Source organism: Theropithecus gelada, chromosome 7b (assembly GCF_003255815.1).
Source record: "Theropithecus gelada isolate Dixy chromosome 7b, Tgel_1.0, whole genome shotgun sequence".
Taxonomy (NCBI): Eukaryota; Metazoa; Chordata; class Mammalia; order Primates; family Cercopithecidae; genus Theropithecus; species Theropithecus gelada.
This window is the reverse complement of record NC_037675.1, coordinates 105,849,075-105,863,430: the sequence shown is the minus strand read 5'-3', so window position 1 is coordinate 105,863,430 and position 14,356 is coordinate 105,849,075. Positions and strand designations below refer to the sequence as shown.

The 14,356-nt window shown below is 56.0% G+C and overlaps 1 long non-coding RNA gene across 1 annotated transcript in view; it reads right to left on the bottom strand.

Annotated features, from left to right (window-relative positions):
- Positions 1 to 12,021: 12,021 nt before the first annotated feature.
- LOC112629281 overlaps positions 12,022 to 14,356 on the bottom strand; it is a 57,107-nt gene continuing 54,772 nt past the window's right edge. Inside the window, exons 2-3 of the long non-coding RNA XR_003120563.1 lie at positions 12,537 to 12,604; positions 12,022 to 12,257 (exon numbers count right to left, since the gene is read on the bottom strand). This is a non-coding gene — a long non-coding RNA (uncharacterized LOC112629281). The remainder of the gene's footprint in view (positions 12,258 to 12,536; positions 12,605 to 14,356) is intronic.

Genomic DNA, 14,356 nt, shown 5'->3' with positions numbered 1-14,356 from the left:
AGCATGCTCAGACTTTTTGATTCACTATTTGGCAAAACAGATCTCCACGCCTATGGTACCCATATATCCACACCTTTTTAAATAAAAATTATTATTAGTGTGGAGTCCTCACCCATCCTGTTTCTAGCTGCCTCTGGGGACCCAGTTCCTGTTGTTGGAACTTCTAAGGAAACTTTTAAGAAATTCCTCGAGTTGCACAGACTCTACTTTCCAGAACCAAACTAGGGATCTGGCAAAGGATAATCGTTTAGTTTGTAAATTTACTCACATGCAAGGACTTTCAAATCATTTGTATTAAATTGGGTTTAATAACACATTTCATAGGTGGCTTTTTTAAAAAAAAATTATTGTTTTATTGTTACCTGGCTAGGGCCAGGGACTTCCTCTGAGTTGCCATGGCCTGCCCCATCCCCACCCCAGAACTTCCCTCTGTCACAATCCAGGACGCTATGTACAGAGAACTGTCACTCAGTCTGAGTCCAGAGATACAGCAGGATCCAGGTAAATGTTGGATGGATGGAATGGGTAGATGGATAGATGGATAGATGGATGGATGGATGGATGGATGGATGGATGGATGGATGGATGGATGGATGGATGGATGGATGGATGAATGGATGGATAGGTGGATAGTTAGATGGATGGATGGATGGACGGATGGATAAGTAGATGGATGGTGGCTGGCTGGCTGGCTGGCTGGCTGGATGGATGGATGGTTAAGTGGATAGTTAGGAGGATGGATGGATGGATGGATAGAATGGTAGGTGGGCAGATGGGTAAATGGATGGATAAATGGGTAAACGGATGGATGGGTGGATGGATGCATGATTGGATGGATGGATTGGTGGATGGAAGTGTGGGTGGGTGGGTGCATGATTGGATGGACGGATTGGTGGATGGAAGTGTGGGTGGGTGGGTGCATGATTGGATGGATGGATTGGTGGATGGACAGATGAAGTACCACTCTTGGTACTGCCTTCTGTGTCAGGTAGGGGCCATTCTGAGCAGATGGTGGCTGCCAACCACCATGAAGTATGACCTTCCTTGCTCCCATGCAGCCCACAGTGGGTGGGCAAGCCTGCCTGACTGGTTCACACCTTGCCACCTCGAGCCCATGGCAAGGAAGTGGGTGCCATGATGACAGGCTCAGGGCAACACCTGGGCACAATGGATGCTGGGGTCAACCCCAATGCCAGCTACAACGGCCGTGCTTGTAGGGTCATTCTGATTAACCCAGATGTTCCAACATCTCCAACTTGCAGGCCACACTGTCCTTTGGTCACCAGGTTGACCTCTGAGCCGCCTGGTTGTCCAGGTGTTAGGAAGCTCTTTCTGGTGGGAAAAGCATCTTGAGCCCCTCCTATGCCTCCAGTCCCTGCCAGACCACCTGGGAAGCCCCAGGAGCTGCTGCAGTTCCCACAAGCCCAGGCCGCCCAGGTTGCAGCCGCCGCAGCCCCCCGTGGTCCACACAGACCTCTTCCATGCAAATCATACTCTGGGGTACTCACAGGACATGTCCACTCCCAGAAGACCCAAAAGCTCAGCCAGGTCCAGGCCAGGAGTGATAAAAGCACTTAGCAGAAGTTCCTTAAAGCTCAGAGGTACCGGCAGAGGCGAAAGCAGATGCAGGGGCTGGGGGAAGAAGGTAGCCAGAACATCTCGTCTCCTAGGACTGTGACCCCACCTGCTCCCCCATCCCAGGCCTCTGGGCCCCTAAAGCCTGGGGAGCCTGGATTGAGGGAAGGACCCATCACCCCACAATTCTGCCAGGGGTCAGGATGGTCCAAGCAGAAGTTTCACCCAGCCCTGTGGGGTGACAGGAAGGAGCCCACTGAGCACAGGCAGGTCAGAGGCTGCTGCAGAAGAGCTGAGCCAGAACCATCTCTGGTCCCCAGGAGCCACCACTGGGCCTCACGCACTGTGAGGACTGAAATATTCACCAATCACAGGGCTGTCCACACGGCGAGACTCCACGAACGTCCACCGCAGCCTCCCTGGCCCCCTCTCCTCTTCCTGGAGGCTCCCCAAGGCCTGAAATTACAATTAGAAAGTTTTTCCTTTGACTCTGCAAGGCAGACAGGACCTGGCGTCTCCTGTGCGTGGCTGTGGCCTGAGTAAGAGGGGGCGTGGGACTGCATGGGGGCTGTGCCAGTTCAGCTTGCCCACCCAGCAGATGGGTCCTCTTCTCCTGTGGTCACTGAAGGCAAAGCAAGGGTGGCGGTAGGGGAGGGGGTCCCAGCCCCATGAGGCTGAAAGTCAAGATGGAATCACAGAGAAAATCCAGGGACAAGACCAAGCCCTTCTGAAAAATGCATCTAGCAAGTCCCGCCTGGCTGTGCCTCAGTTTCCAGTTTCTCTTTGGCCCTCTCCAACTGGGTGGAGAAGTCTGGTGACTCCTTCCTGCATGCCAGCACCTGATGCGTCTGTCATGGCCCCTGCAGCCCTGGCTGAGGCCCCTGCTGGATGGCCTGGGCGGACCAGCCCTGGACATGCAGCAGCTGACTCCCACTGCTCCCTGCTCGGCCACCTGTGTTCCTGCACCTGCCTGGAAGCATCTAGTTCTGCAGCTTTTGTCCTGGGCCTGGGAAATGGGCGTGTTCTGCCCACAGGCACAAAGGAGAAACAGCGGGCAGGCACGCTTCTGGAAAGTTCCAGGGCAAAGGAGATGCCGAGTCGTTCTTCCTCACCCAGGGGTCAGGTCCTTACCACAGCCCCCACCCAGTGGCTGCCCCCGCCTCTGGCCAGGAGCCCTGCCTGCCAAGCCAAGCAAGAGGTGGGACGCGGTGACGCAAGGTCTCCACCGAAAGGGTCCGGCTTCCCCTCAGAGAAGGGGCCACACGTTAATTCACTCAAGGCCGGGGATTAGTCATCGGACAAATAAGATTAAATGCCCTTGAAATGGAATTAAAATGACGTCAAACAGCAGAATATCATTTTCCTAACTGCCCTGCAAGATGCTTCCTGCTTTAACCCCTTCCTGGCGACGTCTCAACCCCCAGGAGTGAGCTTCAAGCTCGGGAGAGGTGGCACCCACGTCCCTCTGTGCTCCTGAACCTGGCTCAGGGGCCATCGAGGAATCAACACCGAGGCTACTCCCTGCCAACACCCTCCCAGGGCCTTCTGAGACTTTAAATATCAGATAGACCCTCAGGCCCCAGGCTACAGCTGGCAGAACCTGCAGTCCCGGGCCCTGCACAGGGCAAGCGCCTGGCAGAGGCTCATCGGGGACCTCAGCCCTGCCTAGGGCCCCGGGAACAGGGGGCCTGGGCCGGGAAGGAAGCCAGGAAGCTGAGGAGGTTCCTGGTCTCTCCCTGGAACCAGCAGGCCCTCAGCTCCTTGTTCACCGCCTGCAGCTCAGGGGCCCGAGGATTCGTCTCCACTTGCAGGAATCCTCTTTTCATCTTAGAAGAGAAGAGAGCGATGACGAAGCTGGGCCCAGAGTCCCAGGGAGGCCTGGGCAGGTGGGCACCAGGGCTGGGAACAGCCCCTCTCCCATGGGGCTGTCCACACAAACCCCTCATTTCCCCAGGCCCATCGGGGGTCTGGAGCCCCCTTAGAAGCCAGACAGAGTGAGCCCCACCTGGCCCACCTTGGCAGCCTACCCTAGCCAGGGAAAGGGGCAGCAACATCCGCACGGCCTGTGCCCCCGCCCGGGTCCTCACGCCGGGACAGCGTCTTTGCAGACAGCCACGGTGGCCTTCCTAGTCAGGCAACACGCCTCTCTCTAGGAGGCCCTGGCTATTAGCACCACCAGACGACCCGCGAAGTCGCTGGAAATCTTCCTCAATCATCAGCCTCAGCCCTGGTCGTCATTTCTCATTTTCACTGAAACAATCACCTGTCGGAGAGCGTGGGCTGTGAGCTGCCCGTTCATCACGCAGGGCTGCCCTGGCCCAGCGCACACGCCACCTGGCCAAGCTCAGGCGCGGATCAATAGGCCACGTTCAGGCTGTCAATAGCTGTAAATACATTTGCGACAGCAGCCGGAACAGCCTCCTGCCAGGCCACCATCCAGGGAGCTGCTGGGCGCAGGCTGCGAGTGGGGCAAGCGGTGTGCGCCCTGCACCATCCCTGGGGTCTAGCCTGGCTGGGGCTGCGTCTGTCCCAGCTCTCCCTGCCCGTGCCTCCACTCGGGCCATCATCCTTGCTGTGCTGAGCCTGGCTCTGCCCGGCTCTGGGACTCCAGAAATGAGCCGTGATGACAGAGGCCTGGGAAGGGCCCCTCTGTGTCCACCTCCTTGCCATCCCCAACCCCGAGCAACAGGCCTCGGCTCCTCCTCTCTTCTGGTGGGGTGGCCTCCCACGGCAGCCAGTCCAGCTCTGGGCGCGGTGAGTTCTCTCAATTCGGAGTAGAGATAAGCCCAACCCAGCATCCTCTCGGGCTAGGGACAGCTCTCTCCACACCTGCACCGTGCCCAGGAAGTTGGCACTGATGCTTTCCAAACATTTCTCCCGGCCTGGCACCCTGTCTCCCTCCGGCCCAGCAGTGGGCCCCCACTAACCAGGGCAGCTCTCACTCAGAGTCCAGCTCAGGAACTGGGCATTTTCCCCGAACCCATCCCCACCACAGGCAGGGCAGGAAGGTGGGGAGTCACTTCCTTCAGCCCAGACTCCACATTCCGGTCTGGGACAATCCTTGGTGCCAATGAGAACCCTGGTGTCTGTCACCCACTGCTGCTGTACTTTCCTTTCCAGAGACTCAGAATCAACAGACCATGGAGAGAGAGTTTTATTACAACGAATTAGCTCATGCAATGATGGAGGCTGAGTCCGCAGACCTGCACTGAGTCAGGAAGCTGGAGCCCTGGAAGAGCTGACGGTGGCAAATCAGGCTGGACGCCAGCAGACTCGACACCGCGGAAGAGCCAATGTTCCAGCTCAAGTCTGAAAGCAGGACAGAAGCCGCCCTCCCGGCTGGAAGGCAGCCCGTTTCCTCAGCAGGCCTTCACCTGATTGGGCGAGGCCCACCCGCATGGGGGAAGGACATCTGCCGTGCTCAGTCTACGGATTCCAGTGTGAAACTCATCCAGAAATACCGGCACAGACACACCCCAAATCGGGATTCACCAAATGTCTGCAGTCACGTGGACACATAAAATTAACCCTCACAATGCCTGTCCCTCTGCCCCAAACACACAGCTGCTTCACCCACTTTCACCAGCCCCCCGGCAATTAGCCTGTGTCCCCCAAAGCCAACCACTCTAGGCACCCTGGTCAGAAGGCCCCATCAGCTCTGCCCCTTGGGGGTCCTCAGGATTTTGACTGAGCCCCCAGGCTTGGTGGCTCACCTGCCTACCTGCATTTTGCACCAGCAGGAGGAGTAGACTCATCGCATCTGCATTGGAGGACAAGGGCTGAGTCCGGCCTCCTCCCTGCGACTGCAGCCCCCAAAGCAGGCTCTTCGCAGGAGGGTCACCAGAGGCCTCAGCTGGGAGCTGGCACATGGCCACTTCTAGCTACATCGAGCCCGGTGGCCGAGCCCACCATCGATGGGGACAGTGGATGAGGAAAGAGTTTGCTGAGCGACAATCCTCTCTCACAGCCGCCGGCCTCAGGACAGGGAGCACGGGTGGCAGGCAGCCCTCTGGTCCTTCCTCACCCCGGGATGCAGATGACAATGACCACACTCTGGTGACCAGCCAGGCTGCCCCAGCCGCTCTCAGACACTCACCCGGGTCAGGCAGCAGGAAGAAGCTCCCTGGTGCTCTCGGCTCGCATAACAGGGGTTGCCTTTGCTCTGGGAGGATGGGGTGCTCCTAATCACTGCTCTGTCCCGCCTTGGAGGAGGAAGCTTGAGGGCAGGGCCCAGCTGTCAACCAGGCTGCTGCTGTGGACAGCCTCCATCCTGCCCAGGGCCCCTTCCTGGCTGCCCCCTCCCTCCTCTGATCACTGCACTCACCTCTGCCTGGCCTTGCCCCGCCCCCGGGGTTCATCCCAGCCCACACCTCCCAAGTCTGCACCTCCCAAGACAATCCCACTTGGGCTCTGAGTTGCCCTGGGGCCTCACAGGAGACAAAGGAGAACTCTGGGGATGGGTGAGGCTTGGCTGGAGTCCCCGCAGAAGTGTGGAGTCCCCTCACACCCGGGCCAGCGCTCTGAGGCCCACGGCCAGCTCGCTTTCTGCTAAAAGAATGGAAATGAAGTACTGGCTTATTTTCAAGGGAAAAGGCCGATAGCAGATGGCCCCTCCAGCCCCCTGGCCCCTCCAGCCCCCTGGCCCCTGCAGCCCCCTGGCCCCTCCAGCCCCCTGGCCCCTGCAGCCCCCTGGCCCCTCCCGCCCCCTGGCCCCTCCAGCCCCCTGGCCCCTCCAGCCCCCTGGCCACTGCAGCCCCCTGGCCTACTCCTGCAAGCCCTGGGGAACCAATTCCGCAGCTCTGGGCCAGAGCCTTCACCTCCAAACCAGGACAAACCAGGCAGTCTGGGGTAAGAGTGGGAGGAAGTAAAAGACACTCGTGGGTTCCTGGGAGTTGAAATAAGAATATCTCAGTCTCTTTCCATAAGGAAACCTAAAAAGAGCACAGAACATTTTGAAAATGGAAGCCAAATATTTATTAAATGTTTTAGAATCCATCAGAAACCACAGATGCTGGGAAGAACAAAACCCACTTTCAGAAAGAGGCGGCGAGTCATAGGGAGAAGCGGGGAGCATGTCTGAGGGACTCTGCTCCGTGCCCAGTAGCCGACACCCCCATTCCCACACCCCTGCCCCCCTCCCCAGCAGAGCCCCTCTCCCCGCCCCAGCAAGACCCCTTACAAGGCAGATCTCGGAAACACAGAAATGTGATCTCTTAAAGCTCATCAGCGTTGTGGACACGTGGAACAGATGACCAGAGACATCGTGCCCGTGTGCCGTGCACCCACTCCAAACAGCCACCCCAGGAGCTCCGTGGGGCCCTGCCCCAACACACGGGAGCCAAAGCGCTGGTGGCAAGGCTGGCCCAGGGCTTTGGCGTCACAAAGTGACAATGGGGTGACCAGCTCAGGGCCTCTGGATACTGGAGGACAGAGAGGCTGTGGGAAAGAGGAGGCTGCAGAGGGTAGGGTGGGCACTCCCAGGCCCTTGCTCAGGCCCTCGACCCGGGACGTCAGCGCCTTCTGGCCAAGGTGGAATGGTCACTGGACGAGGGTGAGACCCAGACATGTACCTTCGGCCAACCCCTCACGTAAGAAACTTCCAGAAACAAGTACAGATCTAACTCTAAATTGGCAGGGTAAGGGGCGCGGGGCCTGTCTTGATTTCCAGTGAACTCTCTTGGTTAGGGCTGCTCTGGGAGGCACTGCAGGGCCTGGCCCCAGGCAGGAGCCCGAAGGCCCTCAGTGACCTCTGTCTCCGCAAAGTGCCCTCCCCGCCACCTTCCTTTCTCACCTGCCCCACCTCTCCCGTTGCCACTGCAACCTCCCTCCCTCCCCACCCCACACCCGTGTGCCTTTCCTCCCTCCCTCCCCAACCCACACCCGTGTGCCTTTCCTTCTCTTCTTGGGCATCTTCTGCTCCAAAACCCACCATCTGCCAGGTTCTATCAAAGGCCATAGAGCCGAGCAGCAGCAAGAGCCCCCACTGATGGTGGGGCGGCGGGGGGAGAGCTGTGGGGGCAGGGAGGGGCAGAGGTGGAGGGGGATGGAGGTGGCGGGGGCAGAGGTGGGGAGGGACAGCTGTGCCACTCGCACTTTAATGCGTATTTGCCCCTGACACACACACGAGGTGTCCAGTACAGTACCCAGAACACAGACGGCTTGCAGACATGCTAGCAGCCATTACTAGACATTTTATTGGCTGTAATTTATCGGGTGCTTCCTGTGTCCTGGATATTGTCCAGCTAGGCAGGTGCTGCCCCTCCCGGCAAACAGGGCGCTTTAGACAGAGGAGGAGCTGACAGGAGGAGGTCTGCCCAGGCAGGGTCTCAAGATGCTGTCACCTCCCTAGCGCCCTGAAGCTGCCCCAGGGGCCAGCAGCGAGACCTGGAGGGTGCTGGGCCACGGTGAGAGGATGGTGGGCCCTCCAGCCGGACGTCCCCTGCAGCAGGCCACACAGGCAGCTGGAAGCAGCTTCGCACAAAGCCTGCATACATAATGAAACCAAGCATCAGGAGCTGTTTGTGAAGCCTCTGGGTAAACACTGATTATCCTTCATTAAAAGAACAGGGCTATTAGCAAGACAGAGGAGGCTGGTGGCCTTCGGAAAGAAGGGGTGTTTGCACAGCCAGGAGTGAGCAGCTGCCCCAGGGACTCCTGAAGGGGAGCACAGTTACTAGTTACTAGCCTCAGTAATGGCATGGGAATGAGCTGAGGAGCCCCGAAACCTGACGCACAGGCCTGGCTTCTGCAAGTGGGGCCCCAGGTCTATAGATCTCCAGGGCACTGCAGGGCAACGTCTGCAGGATCCTCGCTGCCACTGCGGCCCTTGCTGTCCCCATACCCTCTGGCACTTGAAGGCAGGGTAGACGGAGGCAAACAGGTTGCCATGGCAGGGAGGGACACACGCAGACCCCTCCACCTGCCGCCACACAAGGTCCCTCCTTCCTGTGCCTGCTGGTTCCAATGACGGCACCCTCCCAGCTGAACACAGGACAGATGTCATGGCTCGGGACCCCCAGGCCATCTGCCCCTGTCTGCATCCAGTGAGCCCTTCTCCACAGTGGCCCCTGAGGTCATGGGGAGGCCTCCACAGCTGTTGTCTTCCATATAACCAGAAGCTCCCAGGCCACATTTCACCTGAGAAGCAGGATCAGAGGAAGGTCGCAGGGAACAGGGGCTGTGGCGCATGGGACACCTACATGGCAAACGCCACACCTGGGGACCTGCCAAGCCCTGGTGGCACACAGCCCTGACAACCCCCAAACCCTGCTGGCCTTGAGGAGCGCCAGCCCCCACTGCATGCTGATGGCCATTTGGATGTCACTCCACCCTGAACGCTAGACTCAGTGTGGGGGAGGAAAAGCTCCTGTTCTCATCCCCAGCGACCCACACGGAGAACACAGGAATCATTGGGAAGAGATGGGCACTGGATAGACAAATGAGCAAAAAGGTCAAAGTAGCAATTCATAAAACAAGGGCAAGTGACAAGAGGCACGGAAATGTGCAATCGCGTATAGCCAGACACGCCCCAACAGTGAGAAGCCATTTCTCACCAAGCTGGCCATGGGGGTGAAAAAGACTCAAAAACTGGAGATTTCAAATGCTGGCCAGGGTTGGGAGGTGGGCATGGGAGGAGAGGGGGCGGGAGAGCAAGTGACCACCGTCCCTGGGGACAGTGTAGGCCGGCGTGTCATGTGGCCCGAATGTGCCACTCCAGAGGACTGACTTGGAAGCCATCATCAGACCAGAAACAATGGAGCAGAGGCCCCAGAGGAGTGACAGACAGACTGTGAGAAGACCTGGGGAGGGCACAGCCCCGGTAGAATCCCGGGATGTGCAAAGGCCCTGCGCAGGAATGTGCCTGGAGGCTGAGAAGCAGCAGCAGGAAGGAGGAGGCAGGGGAGGTGCCCGGACTTGTGGCTGGAGAGGCAGCAGAGGTGATGTCACCATCGAAGAGATTTGGAAGCACCTCAAAAGGCCACCCAGGGACCAGCCGTCACCACCAGTGGCACATCCAAATAACAGAACCCTACAAAAGCATTAGGCATTGTTGCGGCATGTATTTATTCACAACAAAAATCTTCCAGGTTTACAAAGCAGTAGAAGGCAGTCTCAACCTGTGAGAAAAAAATGACCTAAAACACGAACATGTGCACAGACAAAACCCGAAAGCCTTTGACATCAACATGTTTATAGTAGGTGACATGGGGGAATATGATAATGGGGAGACTATTTTTCTTTGTGCACAGTATTTTTGAAATTTTATGTAATTAGTGTCGCATTTATACAATCCAGCTCCTAGATGCATTTCCTATGAAAATTGTTTAGGCTTCTCTTAGGAGCACTGCCGTCAGGCACATCATGTCTGCTGACTCATGACCCTGGTTGATGGCATGTGGGAGGGTTTCCAGGGTGCAGGTGCAGTGTTTAGCAGGTGCCTTGGTAGCTGGGCTCATCACACATGTGCATGCACATGCACACACGCACTTATATATGCATGCACACACACATTCACAGACATACACACACACACACAGAGATATGCACACACACTCATATATGCATGTACACACATTCACAGACATGCACACACACAGATATGCACACATATACTCATATATGCATGCACACACATTCACAGACACACACTCACACACACAGATATGCACACACATATATACGTGCACACACATTCACAGGCATGTATGCACTCACACACAGATATGCACAAACACACTCATATATGCATGCACACACACATTCACAGACACGCACACACTCACACACAGATATGCACAAACGCACTCATATATGCATGCACACACACTTTCACAGACATGTAGACACACACACAGATATGCACACATGCACTCATATATGCATGCACACACATTCACAGACATGTAGACACACACAGATATGCACACACGCACTCATATATGCATGCACACACACATTCACAGACATGTAGACACATACACAGATATGCACACATGCACTCATATATGCATGCACACACACTTTCACAGACATGTAGACACACACAGATATGCACACACGCACTCATATATGCATGCACACACATTCACAGACATGTAGACACACACACAGATATGCACACATCCACTCATATATGCATGCACACACACTTTCACAGACATGCACACACACACAGATATGCATGCACGCACTCATATATGCATGCACACACAGAGACATACACACACACAGATATGTACACATGCACTCCTATATGCATGCACACACATTCACAGACAGGCACACACTCACACACTCAGATATGCACACACACTCATATATGCATGCACACACACATTCACAGACACACACACTCACACACAGATATGCACACACGCCCTCATATATGCATGCACACACACATTCACAGACATGTAGACATACACTCAGATATGCACACACACTCGTATATGCATGCACACACATTCACAGACATGTAGACACACACAGATATGCACACATGCACTCATATGCATGCACACACACTTTCACAGACATGCACACGTGCGCAAATATGCACACACACACATTCACAGACATGCACACACACACAGATATGCATGCACGCACTCATATATGCATGCACACACAGAGACATGCACACACAGATATGCACACATGCACTCATATATGCATGCACACACATTCACAGACATGCACACACACACAGATATGCATGCACGCACTCATATATGCATGCACACACAGAGACATACACACACACAGATATGCACACATGCACTCATATATGCATGCACACACACATTCACAGACATGCACAATCACTCAGACATGCACACATGCCCGACACACACATTCACACACACATGCACACATTCACACACATATGCATATGTGGCTGTGAAAGAATGATGGAGGGGGGATGGCGTGCCACTGGCACGTTAATGTGTATTTCTCCCTGACACATGCACACACATGCACACATTCACACATATGTATGCACACACTTCACACAGGCATGCACACATGCACACATTCACACACACCCACGCACGCATGCACATTCACGCACTGCTGGGAGCCGGGAGCTCCCAGAGCTCCAAGGAGCCAATGGCCTCTGGGCTGGACCTCTGGCCCCTCCGCTCAGCCCTGTAAGCTGGGGCCTCTGAGTCCTCATCTGCAGACGGAATCCTGAAAGTCTTGAGGGTGGGGATGAAGAGCAAATGGATACAGACGTGGAAAGCTCAGGGGCAAGGTCTGAGGGGTCAGAACCTAGTCCCTGCTTTTATTCCCGCTTCACAGAGGAGACCAAGGACAGAACACGGCCCACGCTCACACGGCAGGCAGCCACAGAGGTGGCTAGTCGTCCACTCACTGAATTCCCATTGCCTTTTCTTTATGTTAAAAAATAAAAATAAATTTAACTGAGTTCCCGTAAGGAAGGGGCAGCCCCTCCCCTGCCCAGAGTACAGCTGGTCTCGGCCCTGCAGGGGTGCTGCTTTTTTATCTTGCTAGTGATTGGCCTTGGGGTGAGCATGAGAGCCAGAAAGTTCTGGCCAATGAGATCAGCAAAGAGGTAGCCCAGGGCTCTTCAGAGATGACTCCTGTTCTTCCGGCTCTGGAAACTGCCATGGGCTGTGGGCTGTCTTGGTCCACAAGGCAACAACTCTGGACACCCCATGCTAAGGGCGACAGGGCCAGGAAGACACAGCCAGCCTCTGAGCTGCCCCAGGCCACCTCCCCCAAGACATCTCCACCCAAAGACACCTTCATCACCAAAGACCCCGCAGGCTGGGTTCCCAGCCAGCAAGCACCTCACCCATCCATGCATTGCAGCTGGACCCAGCCTTCTCCCAGTCCCACTTTGATGCCACTCTTTCTCCAGCAGCTGCTATCATCAGAGCCCTGAGTCCCACATCACCTCCTGTCTGCCCTCTGGAACGCAGCCCGGCAGGACTCACCTGAGCCTAGGGGCCTCGGCAGTCTCCGAGCTCCCAAGGGTCTCCCTTCCGTATTGCAGACGTGAATCCTGGGAGAGAGGGGGATACGGCTCTATCACCTGTGTTCAGCACCTGGCCAGGCCCCAGCACCAGTCCACAGTGCAGGACGATACCCCAGGGAGGTGTCGCAGGGGCTGTCCGTGGAGGATGGTGCCTGAGGAGCTGGGACCACGGGATGGTAGAGGCACCTGCTCCCCACTGCCCACCCCTTCAGTCTGGCAGAACTGGAAAGCTCTGATCACCTGCCTGGCCTGGGGCCCCTGACAGCCTGGGGGCCTGGGAGGTGGCTTGAAGGGGAGAGCTGGAGATGGCCAGGCTGCTGGATCAATGCCCCCAGTTAACACCTCACTTCTGAATTCATTCCTCTTATCACTACCCCTCTTATACTGTATTCCAGTTTGTTTTTTTAATTATGCAAATGATTTGTGAATAAATTTATATAATGAAAATTCAAACTTTATAGACACAGAAATCCCCTGTTCCCCCTTCCTCGGTCCAAGTGGCCTCCCCAGGGTGACAGCCCTTCTCCCCTCAGTGTGTGTCATTCCAGAACATTCCCTGTGCACCTCATGCATTCGCGTCTAGGGAAACGCAGCTGTGCTTTGTGTGTTTCCGTGGATGGCATCGAACGGCACACGTCGCTCTGCGGTTTCTCTTTTTTCCCCCAGCGACTGTGCACACTGCTGAGGACAGAGCTGACTGCCCGCAGCACCCAGGCTGTCTTTGCGTCTGCCCACATGACCCGGCCACCCTCCCCACCCGTCACAGCTCCATGTGGCCATTTTCACCTCCCGTCAGGATTCTCCACCCTCCTCAGGTGGAAGTGAGACCCAACATGGTGGCAGAGCCCTGGAAGGCCCTGGGCCCTCAACCAGGAAGACCCACCTGGAACTGTGCCACCAACAAGACCCAGCGTCTATTGAGTCAAGGAGCAGCATGTTGAATCCATGTTTACCGCGGCCAGAAGGCCCCAGATGCTATGGACATCGCCTGTCTTTCCCTGAGGACCTAGCTTGTCTTTTTATCTGCTGTGTTGTACTTGCAGGGCAGACGTTGCTATGGTCTCCACGTTTGAGTCACCCCCAAATTCCTTGTTGAAAACCTCAGGTCCAGCGTGATGGAATTGGGAGGCAGGGCCTTTGGGAGTTGATTGGGTCATGGAGGTGGAGCCCTCGGGAATGGGATTAAGGACCTTACAAACACACCCTGGAGAGCTCCGTCACCCCGTCCTCCATGCGAGGACACAGCCGGAAGACAGCCATCCTTGAACTGGAGAACAAAAGCAGCCCTCACAGACAAGGCGTCTGCCAGGGTCCTTCCCTTCCAGTCTCCAGACCTGGGAGACGTCAGTCTCGATAGCCCCCTGCTCAGGCTGTTTTGCTATAGGAGCCTGAATGGCAGATCACGCCACTTTATTCCATATTCTGCTGCCCATGAACTTGCAGGTGCCTCCCACGTGACAGGCCACGCTTGCCACAAATCCTGAATCTCAGGGTAGGGTCTCAGGGCATCCTCCTTGGTGGGCTGCCTCTCCTTGTCCTGCTCCTGGCCATGGAGCCCACTCTAGCCCTAATTACGGGTCTCGCCTGCCAGCCAGATTTCCAAGCGCTCTCTGTGCTGGGGACCCAGCGGGACCAGCCCTCTCTCCAGGGACTGCTGTCAGGATGAGGAATTGTTTTTTCCAAATGTGACTTTTGCCACAATCTCCCCCTTTGTGTTCTGGACAATTTGATCAAACGAGCAATAGAGAATCCATCAACATCTTCCAGCCGGGAGACAAA